This window comes from Lissotriton vulgaris, chromosome 1_1, assembly GCF_964263255.1.
Source record: "Lissotriton vulgaris chromosome 1_1, aLisVul1.2, whole genome shotgun sequence".
NCBI classification, from domain to species: domain Eukaryota; kingdom Metazoa; phylum Chordata; class Amphibia; order Caudata; family Salamandridae; genus Lissotriton; species Lissotriton vulgaris.
In genome coordinates, this window is record NC_141685.1 from 1,519,994,651 (window position 1) to 1,520,007,205 (window position 12,555).

Genomic DNA, 12,555 nt, shown 5'->3' on the forward strand with positions numbered 1-12,555 from the left:
GGCAATTGTTTTGGAAATCATCCGTGTCACCAGGATTCACTGCAGGCTGGGTGCTTCACGGACATCGCGGGAGACCGGAGGAGCTCGGGTGAGCAGCATGCGGCTTCACACGACCGAGCGGATGGGCTTGTTCTGCTTGGTGCGGGCGGTCAGGCTCCCACGTGGGACTAGGTGAGTCCCGCTGCCCCTACCCGAAGGGTCCATACGGCCGCCGGGGTGTATTTTGGGGCAGGCACGGAACAACTACATAACAGAGGACGGGCTGCATTCAGGTTTGGGTAGAGCGGCCGAGACTGTGCCTTGTAAGCCTTGCAGCAGTGTACTGAAATTTCACATTGATCTTGTGCCACTATCCGTAAGCGGTGGGGTAGCAGCCTGAATCCTGAGCTACGTGGGGACATGTTGGTTGCATAGGGGTGCATGGAGTACGGGATAGCTACCCGCAGGGTTACATGTTTGTTCCCTTAAGATACGGTAGCCGCCCGACCGTCACGTTTACACTCTGCAATTTTGCCTTAGTTTTATGTTTGCTTATTTCAGTTACGAGGTAATCTGATGGTGGGGGCTTATCTCTTTTTCGCTGGCGTTCACGTACCCCTGACACGTTCTTCACGCTCGCGTAATTATTGTGTGGTTAATGATGACGAATGGTATAGTAATGTGCTCTGATAGCCTCAATGTCATGCGCGACGTGTGTGGTTAATGACATGACTAATTGTATGGTAATGTGCTCTGATAGCCTCACTTTCATGCGCGACGCTGTACAAACCTTTAATTATATAAGCGTGACGTATTTTTTGCCTAGACTCTGAAAAGGGAGTCCAATTAGGCTGCTATTAGTTGGTGAAAGGAGGCGTGTTCGTCATGTTTATTGGATATACTGCTATTTATGAACATTTCGCTGCTGCTTGAGGTGATCAACTCCTCGGATTGAGGACAGAATAGTGCTAATAGGATTAAGTCTAGGTGTGACCATTGCGCCAAAGACTAGGGGGACAGGGTCCTGCACAGAGTTAATTTATATTCCGACATACAGGCACGCTCTGATCGTAGCACTTTAACATCATTCGGGATTTGAATCACGCGAATATTTAAACGGCTCATCAATATCTGTGGGCAAATTGGCAGGCGTCAGTTTTAAGCTGCTTCTAGCTGGGCAATGTGATTTGAAGTCAGATTTCTGGTAGCGTTGGCTAGGACCTTACCTCATGTCTTGCATGAATATTCTTCTTATCACGGTTACTGATCAGTGACAGCTTATGGGGTATGTGAGATGTTTTGATGCAGGTCCTGTGTTGTATGTATATGTGCTTTCCAAAACCTGCAAACATGAGATAAAAACACGACGATGTGGGAAGGCGTGAGGGAAGACATATGGGTAGAAGTGCGTGCTCCACCAGAGGGCTCTTCTTTTGGAAAGGCTTTTTTGCAGAATATGCAGCACTTGTGTGTGGTCAGCATTGCTTTCCAGATGGCTGATCTTTCTGGTGTGTTGGTGAATGGTGTTTTGTGTTGGAAGCAGATGGAGCACATTTACTGGGTGACACTCGAGATCGTGACTCAAGTGTACTACTCCATCCCTTTCCTGGGAAGCCTGAACACGGCATCTTTAAATGGAATACATTCATGCATAGTTGTGTGCCACCTGCATCTGATAAATAACTAATTTACCATCTAATTACATTTATAAAGTGACTAACACCATATATTTCCTAAGGGTTTGGTGTTTCAACACTTCTAGAATAGACACCAAATAGGTCAGCCATAGTGTGTTTAGGGTTCATATCAGCAAAAGGCGATGAAGACTCACAATTTTTCATATTGTGTTATATGTGGTTTTGAACACATAGTAAACAAGAACAGAGCAGTCCTTGTAAGTGAATGCTGCGGAGTGGTGGTATTTATTACATACTTCTGATGGTCTTCAACGATACCACAGTTATGATGGTGAAAATCAAGTCAAAACTAGCATTGGGTCAGTGGAAGGTTGCTGCTCATGCAACAATCCTTTCTTAAACGAAGGTCATAGATTATTCAGAAAAGGGAACACAAGGAGATGAGGGACAGAGCGCTGAGACTGTTCAGACACTGGCCCAGTCACAGATGTTATGTTATGTTATGTTATGGGTTTTATAGAGCGCGCAGCTGCTCCAGCAAAGGGGCGTCCCGGCGCTGATCCTAAACAAAACACAACAGACACAGAAAATCGGAATTTTTAAGGAAACAAAAAAGTTTTGATGGCCTTCCTAAATTGGTACAGATCATTAATTTCTCGCAAGTTGAAAGGGAGGGCATTCCAAAGCTTGGCTGCCAGATAACGGAAAGAGCGTCCCCCAGCTCTAGCACGATTGAAACGGGGGATTTCAACCAGATTCTGGTTGGCTGAGCGAAGGGCTCGCGTAGGCACATACATCCTTAAGAGGGGTTTTAACATTCTAGGATTAGGATGTTTTAAGATTTTAAAGGAGATGCATAGCGCTTTAAATTGTATTCGTTGGGCTACTGGGAGCCAATGTAGCTTACGAATAGTGTTGGAGGTAGAACTAAAGCGGGGCAGGCCTACTACAGCTCTTGCAGCTGCGTTCTGGACGCGTTGGAGGCGAGCCGTTTCTGCTTTATTAGTCCCAAGGAGCAAAGAGGACGCATAGTCCAATCTAGACAATATCATTGACTGAACGATAAGTTGTCTGGTATCAGAGTCAAAAAATTTCAGAATGGTTCTTAAGCTCCGTAGGATACCGAAACATACGGCGGCCACCTTTTTAGTTTGGGTAATGAAACTAAGGGAAGGGTCTATCCAGACTCCCAAGTTTTTAACTTCAAGTTTCGGTTTAGGAGTCACTCCCAAGTTGGAGGGCCACCAGTGATCTCCCCATCGTTCTGGATTTTTCCCCACCAGTAGTACCTCCGTCTTAGAGGCATTGAGCTGTAGACAGTTGGCCGTGAGCCATTCTGCTACAGCCGCCAGGCCTGAGCTGAATTTGAGAGGGTCCCTTTCGTTTCCATCCGATAAGGCAACGGCTAGCTGCGTATCGTCCGCGTAGGACACGATGTTAAGGTCCCACGCTTTGGCGACAGCGGCCAACGGCTGAACATAAAGATTGAACAGGGTGGGGCTCAGGGCAGAGCCCTGTGGAACCCCCTGTCCAATAGAGTGCGCCTTTGAAAGGAAAGGTGGAGTTGACACTCGAAAAGACCTGCCGGTTAAAAAGGAACGAAACCAGGCAAGGGCCATGTCAGTAACCCCAGCTTCTTCAAGCCGGCGAAGCAGGATCTGATGGGACACAGTGTCAAACGCGGCACTCAGGTCTAATAGGATGAGTGCCGCTGTTTGACCACGGTCAAGGGAGTCCCGAAGGTGCTCTATCATAGCCAGGAGCGCGGTCTCTGTGCTATGGCCAGCACGGAAGCCATGCTGAGTGTCATTCAGAGTGTTGTTGATGTTAAGGACACTAGTAAGAGTGGTGTTAACATGGGCCTCCGCGATCTTCGTGGCCCAGGGGAGCAATGATATGGGCCTATAGTTTTCGGGCTTCAGGGGATCTAAGGTGGGCTTTTTTAGTATAGGGGAAACCCATGCCTGTTTCCATTTGTCAGGCACAATTCCGGTGGAAAAGGAGGCGTTTATGATATCACGTAAAGGGTCAAAACAATGCAAAGAGGAGTCGCGAAATTGAGCTGGCTTCAGAGGGTCCATCGGGGAGCCTGATTTAATAAGTTTAGTAAGTTGGTCAAATCTTTCAGTGGATATTTCAGGAATAATAGATAGACTTGACACAGAGCAGGGAGTAACCTCTACTCCATTGCTGGGCTGGATTTCAGCATTAAAGGCTGAATAAATGGTCTGGATTTTTTCCACAAAGAAGGAGGCAATTTTCTCACATTGGACTGCTGAGGTAATTGTGTTGCCAGAGGATTTCTTTGTACTAAGTTCTTTTAAAATTCTAAAAATCACTTTAGCAGGATTGGGGTTAGTTTTTATCTCAGTGGCATAGTATGCTGCACGAGTTCTACAGATAGCTTTGTGATAGATTTTAAGCTGTATGAGATATTCAGCTTTTTTTTCAGGGCAGTATGCTTTCCTCCAATTACGTTCATGACGTTTACAGGTCTTTTTAAGGCCTGCCAAATTAGCGTCATACCAGGGATTGGCGTCCTGAGTTCGTTTTGTACACAAAGTTTCGGGAATGAGCTTGTCAAGGGCCTGGGTAAGCCAGGAACAAAACGAGTCATATCCCGAATTAGCATCAGAAAAGGCGTTAAAAGAATCACTTTCTAGAAGGGAGTGAAATTCTGAGAGGCGAAGTTTGCGCCATGGTCTCTTGCGTATGACTGTCTGGGGTTTATGGTTATTGGAGGTAGATATGGAGAAAGATAGTGTAACCATTAGGTGGTCCGACCAGGCAATAGGCATTGGAGCAGGGCAGTGGGGCGAGTCAATATTAGTAAAAATAGGGTCTAGCGTATGGCCGCCAACGTGCGTGGGGCCTATCACTAGTTGAGTAAGCTGAAAGGCAGCCAGGTCCGCCAGCAGGGTGCGGATCATTGGTTCATTTTCCAACTCAAAATGGAGGTTGAGGTCACCCACTATGTTAAAATTGGCAGATCTCATAGCGCAGGCTTCCACAATCTCCAAAAGGGACGTATTAAAGCCACCCATGGGGCCAGGGGGCCTATAAATAAGTAACCCTGAAAAAGTAAAATGTGCATTAATAGAAATATTAAAGTAGCCACATTCCGCCCCTTTAAGATTAAGTTTCTCGAAAGAGCAGGAATACATGGTTTTGGTGATAACCGCAATACCGCCTCCTCTTGAGGCTCTATTAATCAGCATGATCGAGAAACCGGGTGGAAGGGCTAGATTAGGAATAGTCATCAAATCGTCACACATCCAAGTTTCAGTGATAAAAAATATGTCAGGAGATTCGTCTACTAGCAAATCAAATAATTCTGCATGGTGCTTGGGCAGTGATCTAACATTCAATTGAAGAATTTTCAGATGATGCAGTGATGCCTGAGGATTAAATGCAGCTATGTTAGTAGGAGCCGGAAGGCTAAATAGATTACAGGTACAAGTTACAGGGCCGCTCAAAGGTTCAAGAAGGGGATGACAATCCTTTCTTATAGTGGGACGAAGACTAAGCAACTCAGTCCTCGAATAGACTTGCTTACCTCGACTGATTGCAGCAGCGTGTCTGGCGAGAGGCGCAGGACTGGCGCGGACGGGCGCAGACGGGCTTGCCTTAGGCGCGCCTTCGGCGCGCCATCGGCGCGCCCGCTGCGCCCGCCCGCTGCGCGGTCGGGGCCCTCTGCACATTTATAGATCGTGAGGAGGGTGGGAAGGATGACAGCTAGTCCGCAACCCTCCAGTTACACCCAGATCTGAGTTGAATCCATCGGTGGGACTTTGTATGCAGCCTGACATGTCAGTGCTATGTAGATTCCAGTTCGCACAAGAGTACTTCAGACCATTAGATTAGATTTTGGTTTGGGTTGGTGTACATAAGTTAGTACCCGTTGAAAATGGATGAGTGCTCACTAGAATGTGGTCCCAGGTAGTAACTCAGCTGGAAAACATTTGGCGTGGAAGGGTTTGCATGCGCGCAAATATAGGCAAATATTTAAACAAGTTGGGTATTTGCCTGGGAAAAAGATAGGGAGGGGGCACAATGGGAGGGGAACATCTGCGGATTCACACCGCCTCATCGGTGAATCACATAGTAAGCAGGTGGGGAACGGAGGAGCTCCACCTATATGAAAATTAGGTATTAAGGAAATACTTTCCACATTTCAAAGGGATTTCAGGATGACTTGTTCAGACACTCAGTACACCTTGTTCATCCCTAGCATCGCCTACATGAAGATTACAGAGCACAACCACTGTAAGGTATAATAACCGACCTTGTGGTCAGTTAGGTTTTAAGGGACTCGAATTAATGCAATATATACAAAACATAATTAATGTTTTTTCAATTGGCAAAGACATCCTTTAAGGTCTGGATTTTGTTGACACGAGGTGTATACTTTTTGGGGTGTCGGCCTAGGTGCAGGTTGGGGGGGCTCGAGCTGACGGTACGGGCGTTATCGGCGTGGACGAGGACAGCGGCGCGGTTAGGCCGCGGGCATTTCAAGTCGTGTGTAGGTGAGAGGTACGTTCTTTGCAGTGGGCTTTTTCCTGGCGGACAGGCTCTGGGGGGTGACGCACTGTGTGGAGGACTTCTTCCCGGGCGCCAGAGAGGAGGCACGGTCCCATGTCGGTGTGGTCATTCTCCGTATTGAGCTCGACTCCGTGGCCAGGGAGCACGCCCGCCGGAGGACAGGGGGGTCGCAGCGCGCAGGGGGGTCTGACGCGGAACGGTGACGCTGCCAGGTCGGGGGCTGCGGGGTATGGTAGGTGATGGGGGGGAGTTGGGGGCACTGCGGCAGGGGTTTCTTCCTGGCGGACGGGCTCCGGTGTGGGACACGCATCCGGAGGGCTTCTCTCTGGTGGGACGGCTGGCTTCAGCGGACTGCCGGCAGGCGCCGGGCGGCTTCTCAGGCCTTCTGTTGATGGGGGGCCCTGGGCGCCAGAGAGGGGGCACGGCCCCGGTTCAGTGCGGCATACCTCGTAGGGAGCTCGATTCCGCGGTCAGGAAGCACGCCCCGTTAGTGACGGAGGGCATGGCCCTATGCATGGGTGACCGAAGGCATCCTGATGCATTGGTGACGGAGGGCATGGCCCTATGCATTGGTGACGGAGGGCATGGCCCCATAAGTTGGTGACGGAGGGCATGGCCCTATATGTGGGTGACGGAGGGCATGGCCCTATACGTTGGTGGCAGGGGCATGGCCCTATACCTTGGTGACGGAGGGCATGGCCCTACACCTCGGTGACGGAGGGCATGGCCCTATACATTGGTGACGGAGGGCATGGCCCTATGCATTGGTGACGGAGGGCATGGCTCTATACTTTGGTGACGGAGGGCATGGCCCTATACGTGGTGACGGAGGGCATGGCCCTATACGTTGGTGGCAGGGGCATGGCCCTATACCTTGGTGGTGGAGGGCATGGCCCTATACCTTGGTGAAGGAGGGCATGGCCCTATACATTGGTGACGGAGGGCATGGCCCTATACATTGGTGACGAAGGGCATGGCCCTATACGTGGTGGCGGGGGGCATGGCCCGGTGCGTGTGATGGAGGGCATGGCCCTATACATTGGGACGAAGGGCATGGCCCTGTGGTTAGGGGGGAGGACCTGCCGGCGGTTTGAGCGCGTGGCCCAGACATCACGGGGTTGGAGGGGGGTCCGCGGCAGCCATATAGTTAGGGAGTGGTCCTGCCGAATGGGGGCAGGTGGCACGTCCCGGGTTGAGGGAGGGGGAGTCCTAGGGGGGGGTCGAGGACCGTTAGCACGTCCCTCGAGTGGCGGTTTCTTCCTAATATATGGGGGAAGAGTAGGAGAACTGTTTGGATTATCGGGGGTAGGTCAAGCACAATAAAGTATTTAGCCAGGTGGAGAGGCAAATTGACGTTATGCTAATTGTTACTGTTGGTGGATTGTGGGAATCAGTTAGGGGAGGGGGTGGGGGTCAGGCAGGAAATTACATATGTATGAGGTTTAGATTGTGCGGCGCAGGCCAAGGATGTTATTGTGTAGGATGCACCTGCTTCCAATAAAGCGGCCTTTGTCACACTTACATTGAGTCTCGGGTCGGTGCTTTCTTCCCCCCCCCTTTCGCCAATGGGCCCCAATGGGGTCCTGGGGGGGGGGGGCGGCTGACCGAAGGGAGGCCTGCCCCGCCCGGGGGAATTTGGGGCCGGGGAAAGGGGGTGGGTAGAGATGGCGCCAAACGGGACGGGCTTGGTGTTTTCGGTAGCTTTTGGGCTGGAGGCGGGGCTTGGGTGGGGTTTCCGTTGGGCTGGGCTGTGGTATCCGCCCGGCCACGCGGCAGAGACACCATTTTAAGTGAGGTGTCTCGGCCGCCGGGCGGGGGGTGGCGGTTGTACAACAATTTTTTCTCCTCCCACCCTCCCTGGGCCATGATTCGGGGGGGGTGCCCATGGGCAGGCATCGCCCTTTCCAGGGGAGCTTCCGTTGCGGGGGAGTTTGGGGGCGTTGGGGGTTTCGGGCTCAGTTTTGTTGGATTCAGAAAAGGGGGTGGTGATGGACAGAGTTTCTGAATTAAGCAGAATACTCCTACCCAGTCAACAGATCAGGGCTTGATCCATCACCGTTTTTTAGCTCACTGCACCATCCCAGCTCAGAACCTGGCTACATGCAAATTAGTCTGTCCCTGTCCCAGTGCATCATGGGAACAGGGCAAACCAAACTACCAAGCCAATTCTTTTACTGGGAAGGAAACAAGCTTCCGGGGACCGGTTTCTGGCATTGCAGCCGTCATCGGCCCGGCTTGCTTGAATCCTGATGGTGCAATGAGCAAGGGACTCACATCTGAGCATACCCTTCCACGCTTATGGTGGACAAAACGATTCAGAAAAGGGGGTGGTGATGGACAGAGTTTCTGAATTAAGCAGAATACTCCTACCCAGTCAACAGATCAGGGCTTGATCCATCACCGTTTTTTAGCTCACTGCACCATCCCAGCTCAGAACCTGGCTACATGCAAATTAGTCTGTCCCTGTCCCAGTGCATCATGGGAACAGGGCAAACCAAACTACCAAGCCAATTCTTTTACTGGGAAGGAAACAAGCTTCCGGGGACCGGTTTCTGGCATTGCAGCCGTCATCGGCCCGGCTTGCTTGAATCCTGATGGTGCAATGAGCAAGGGACTCACATCTGAGCATACCCTTCCACGCTTATGGTGGACAAAACGATTCAGAAAAGGGGGTGGTGATGGACAGAGTTTCTGAATTAAGCAGAATACTCCTACCCAGTCAACAGATCAGGGCTTGATCCATCACCGTTTTTTAGCTCACTGCACCATCCCAGCTCAGAACCTGGCTACATGCAAATTAGTCTGTCCCTGTCCCAGTGCATCATGGGAACAGGGCAAACTAAACTACCAAGCCAATTATTTTACTGGGAAGGAAACAAGCTTCCGGGGACCGGTTTCTGGCATTGCAGCCGTCATCGGCCCGGCTTGCTTGAATCCTGATGGTGCAATGAGCAAGGGACTCACATCTGAGCATACCCTTCCACGCTTATGGTGGACAAAACGATTCAGAAAAGGGATTGGTGATGGACAGAGTTTCTGAATTAAGCAGAATACTCCTACCCAGTCAACAGATCAGGGCTTGATCCATCACCGTTTTTTAGCTCACTGCACCATCCCAGCTCAGAACCTGGCTACATGCAAATTAGTCTGTCCCTGTCCCAGTGCATCATGGGAACAGGGCAAACCAAACTACCAAGCCAATTCTTTTACTGGGAAGGAAACAAGCTTCCGGGGACCGGTTTCTGGCATTGCAGCCGTCATCGGCCCGGCTTGCTTGAATCCTGATGGTGCAATGAGCAAGGGACTCACATCTGAGCATACCCTTCCACGCTTATGGTGGACAAAACGATTCAGAAAAGGGGGTGGTGATGGACAGAGTTTCTGAATTAAGCAGAATACTCCTACCCAGTCAACAGATCAGGGCTTGATCCATCACCATTTTTTAGCTCACTGCACCATCCCAGCTCAGAACCTGGCTACATGCAAATTAGTCTGTCCCTGTCCCAGTGCATCATGGGAACAGGGCAAACCAAACTACCAAGCCAATTCTTTTACTGGGAAGGAAACAAGCTTCCGGGGACCGGTTTCTGGCATTGCAGCCGTCATCGGCCTGGCTTGCTTGAATCCTGATGGTGCAATGAGCAAGGGACTCACATCTGAGCATACCCTTCCACGCTTATGGTGGACAAAACGATTCAGAAAAGGGGGTGGTGATGGACAGAGTTTCTGAATTAAGCAGAATACTCCTACCCAGTCAACAGATCAGGGCTTGATCCATCACCGTTTTTTAGCTCACTGCACCATCCCAGCTCAGAACCTGGCTACATGCAAATTAGTCTGTCCCTGTCCCAGTGCATCATGGGAACAGGGCAAACTAAACTACCAAGCCAATTCTTTTACTGGGAAGGAAACAAGCTTCCGGGGACCGGTTTCTGGCATTGCAGCCGTCATCGGCCCGGCTTGCTTGAATCCTGATGGTGCAATGAGCAAGGGACTCACATCTGAGCATACCCTTCCACGCTTATGGTGGACAAAACGATTCAGAAAAGGGATTGGTGATGGACAGAGTTTCTGAATTAAGCAGAATACTCCTACCCAGTCAACAGATCAGGGCTTGATCCATCACCGTTTTTTAGCTCACTGCACCATCCCAGCTCAGAACCTGGCTACATGCAAATTAGTCTGTCCCTGTCCCAGTGCATCATGGGAACAGGGCAAACCAAACTACCAAGCCAATTCTTTTACTGGGAAGGAAACAAGCTTCCGGGGACCGGTTTCTGGCATTGCAGCCGTCATCGGCCCGGCTTGCTTGAATCCTGATGGTGCAATGAGCAAGGGACTCACATCTGAGCATACCCTTCCACGCTTATGGTGGACAAAACGATTCATAAAAGGGGGTGGTGATGGACAGAGTTTCTGAATTAAGCAGAATACTCCTACCCAGTCAACAGATCAGGGCTTGATCCATCACCGTTTTTTAGCTCACTGCACCATCCCAGCTCAGAACCTGGCTACATGCAAATTAGTCTGTCCCTGTCCCAGTGCATCATGGGAACAGGGCAAACCAAACTACCAAGCCAATTCTTTTACTGGGAAGGAAACAAGCTTCCGGGGACCGGTTTCTGGCATTGCAGCCGTCATCGGCCCGGCTTGCTTGAATCCTGATGGTGCAATGAGCAAGGGACTCACATCTGAGCATACCCTTCCACGCTTATGGTGGACAAAACGATTCAGAAAAGGGGGTGGTGATGGACAGAGTTTCTGAATTAAGCAGAATACTCCTACCCAGTCAACAGATCAGGGCTTGATCCATCAACGTTTTTTAGCTCACTGCACCATCCCAGCTCAGAACCTGGCTACATGCAAATTAGTCTGTCCCTGTCCCAGTGCATCATGGGAACAGGGCAAACCAAACTACCAAGCCAATTCTTTTACTGGGAAGGAAACAAGCTTCCGGGGACCGGTTTCTGGCATTGCAGCCGTCATCGGCCCGGCTTGCTTGAATCCTGATGGTGCAATGAGCAAGGGACTCACATCTGAGCATACCCTGACCCTGAGCATACCCTGCAGTTTTGTTGGAGGCTGGTGCAAATAGGGGTTTTGTAGGGGGTGATGAGTGTGTTGGACGTTACATCTTGGTGTCCTTAGGCTCAGCCTTTTTTGTATGAATAGAATCGGAAGAGTCCGTGCTTTGTGGAAAATTGCTCTTTCTTTATATAGGTCAAAACGTGGACAGCCGACACGTGTTTCGCCCGGTGGCGAATTGCGCCAGGGTTTTTCAAGGCTGTTTACACTGTTTTGTATTCGGTGCACAAAGGGGGTTTTTGGATTGGGTGGGGGGTTTTCGCATGTCGCTGGAGCAGGTGTGGGGTGCATTCTGTATGTAGGGGCGGTTTCTTCCTAATATATGGGGGAAGAGTAGGAGAACTGTTTGGATTATCGGGGGGTAGGTCAAGCACAATAAAGTATTTAGGCAGGTGGAGAGGCAAATTGACGTTATGCTAATTGTTACTGTTGGTGGATTGTGGGAATCAGTTAGGGGAGGGGGTGGGGGTGAGGCAGGAAATTACATATGTATGAGTTTTAGGTTGTGCGGCGCAGGCCAAGGATGTTATTGTGTAGGATGCACCTGCTTCCAATAAAGCGGCCTTTGTCACACTTACATTGAGTCTCGGGTCGGTGCTTTCTTCCCCCCCCCCTTTCGCCAATGGGCCCCAATTACCCAGTCATCAGCATATGCTAGATGACTGGCATGTGTACTTGCAAATTTGGAGGCATTGATGTGCTTATATTACGATGTATCCAACAAAATATGAAGTGAAAACAAAAGATATGCAGGGTCAAACCCCTGTTCTAAACTGTTGCCTTTTGAATATTTGGTGGTAGTTTGCTACTGTCTGAGAGTTTCACCCCAACCCAGGCATCTGTGTAAAGTTCTGCTGATAAGAAGAGAGCATGTTCGATTCCCCCTGACAGTAAATTAACCCATAGCTTATTACTGTCCATGTTTGTAACACACGAACAGCCTCCTGTCTTTTACTATTAGAGCCTTATTAGAATAAGTGAATATCACCAATATACCGTGGAAGGTTGAGCAATTGCCTCTGAAGCCCGTTTAATGACATTTTAATGTGTTATTGTCCTCGGCCCACTTGGCCAAAAACAGTTAAAGAAGATTTGGGAAATAGTTTCCCATCAGTATCGAGTAGGGGAATTGGGCGCCAGCTCCTGAGCTTCGATTTAGGTCCTATGCATAATTCCTGTCAGCCAGAGAACCTATGTACATAAACCATCTGTTTCCCCGAGAAGATGTGGGTATAACTCATCTCTTACTAATATCCTGTAAGCCCAGAAGGCATAATTCACTGTGCCTCAATCAGTAACATAGTTTATACAA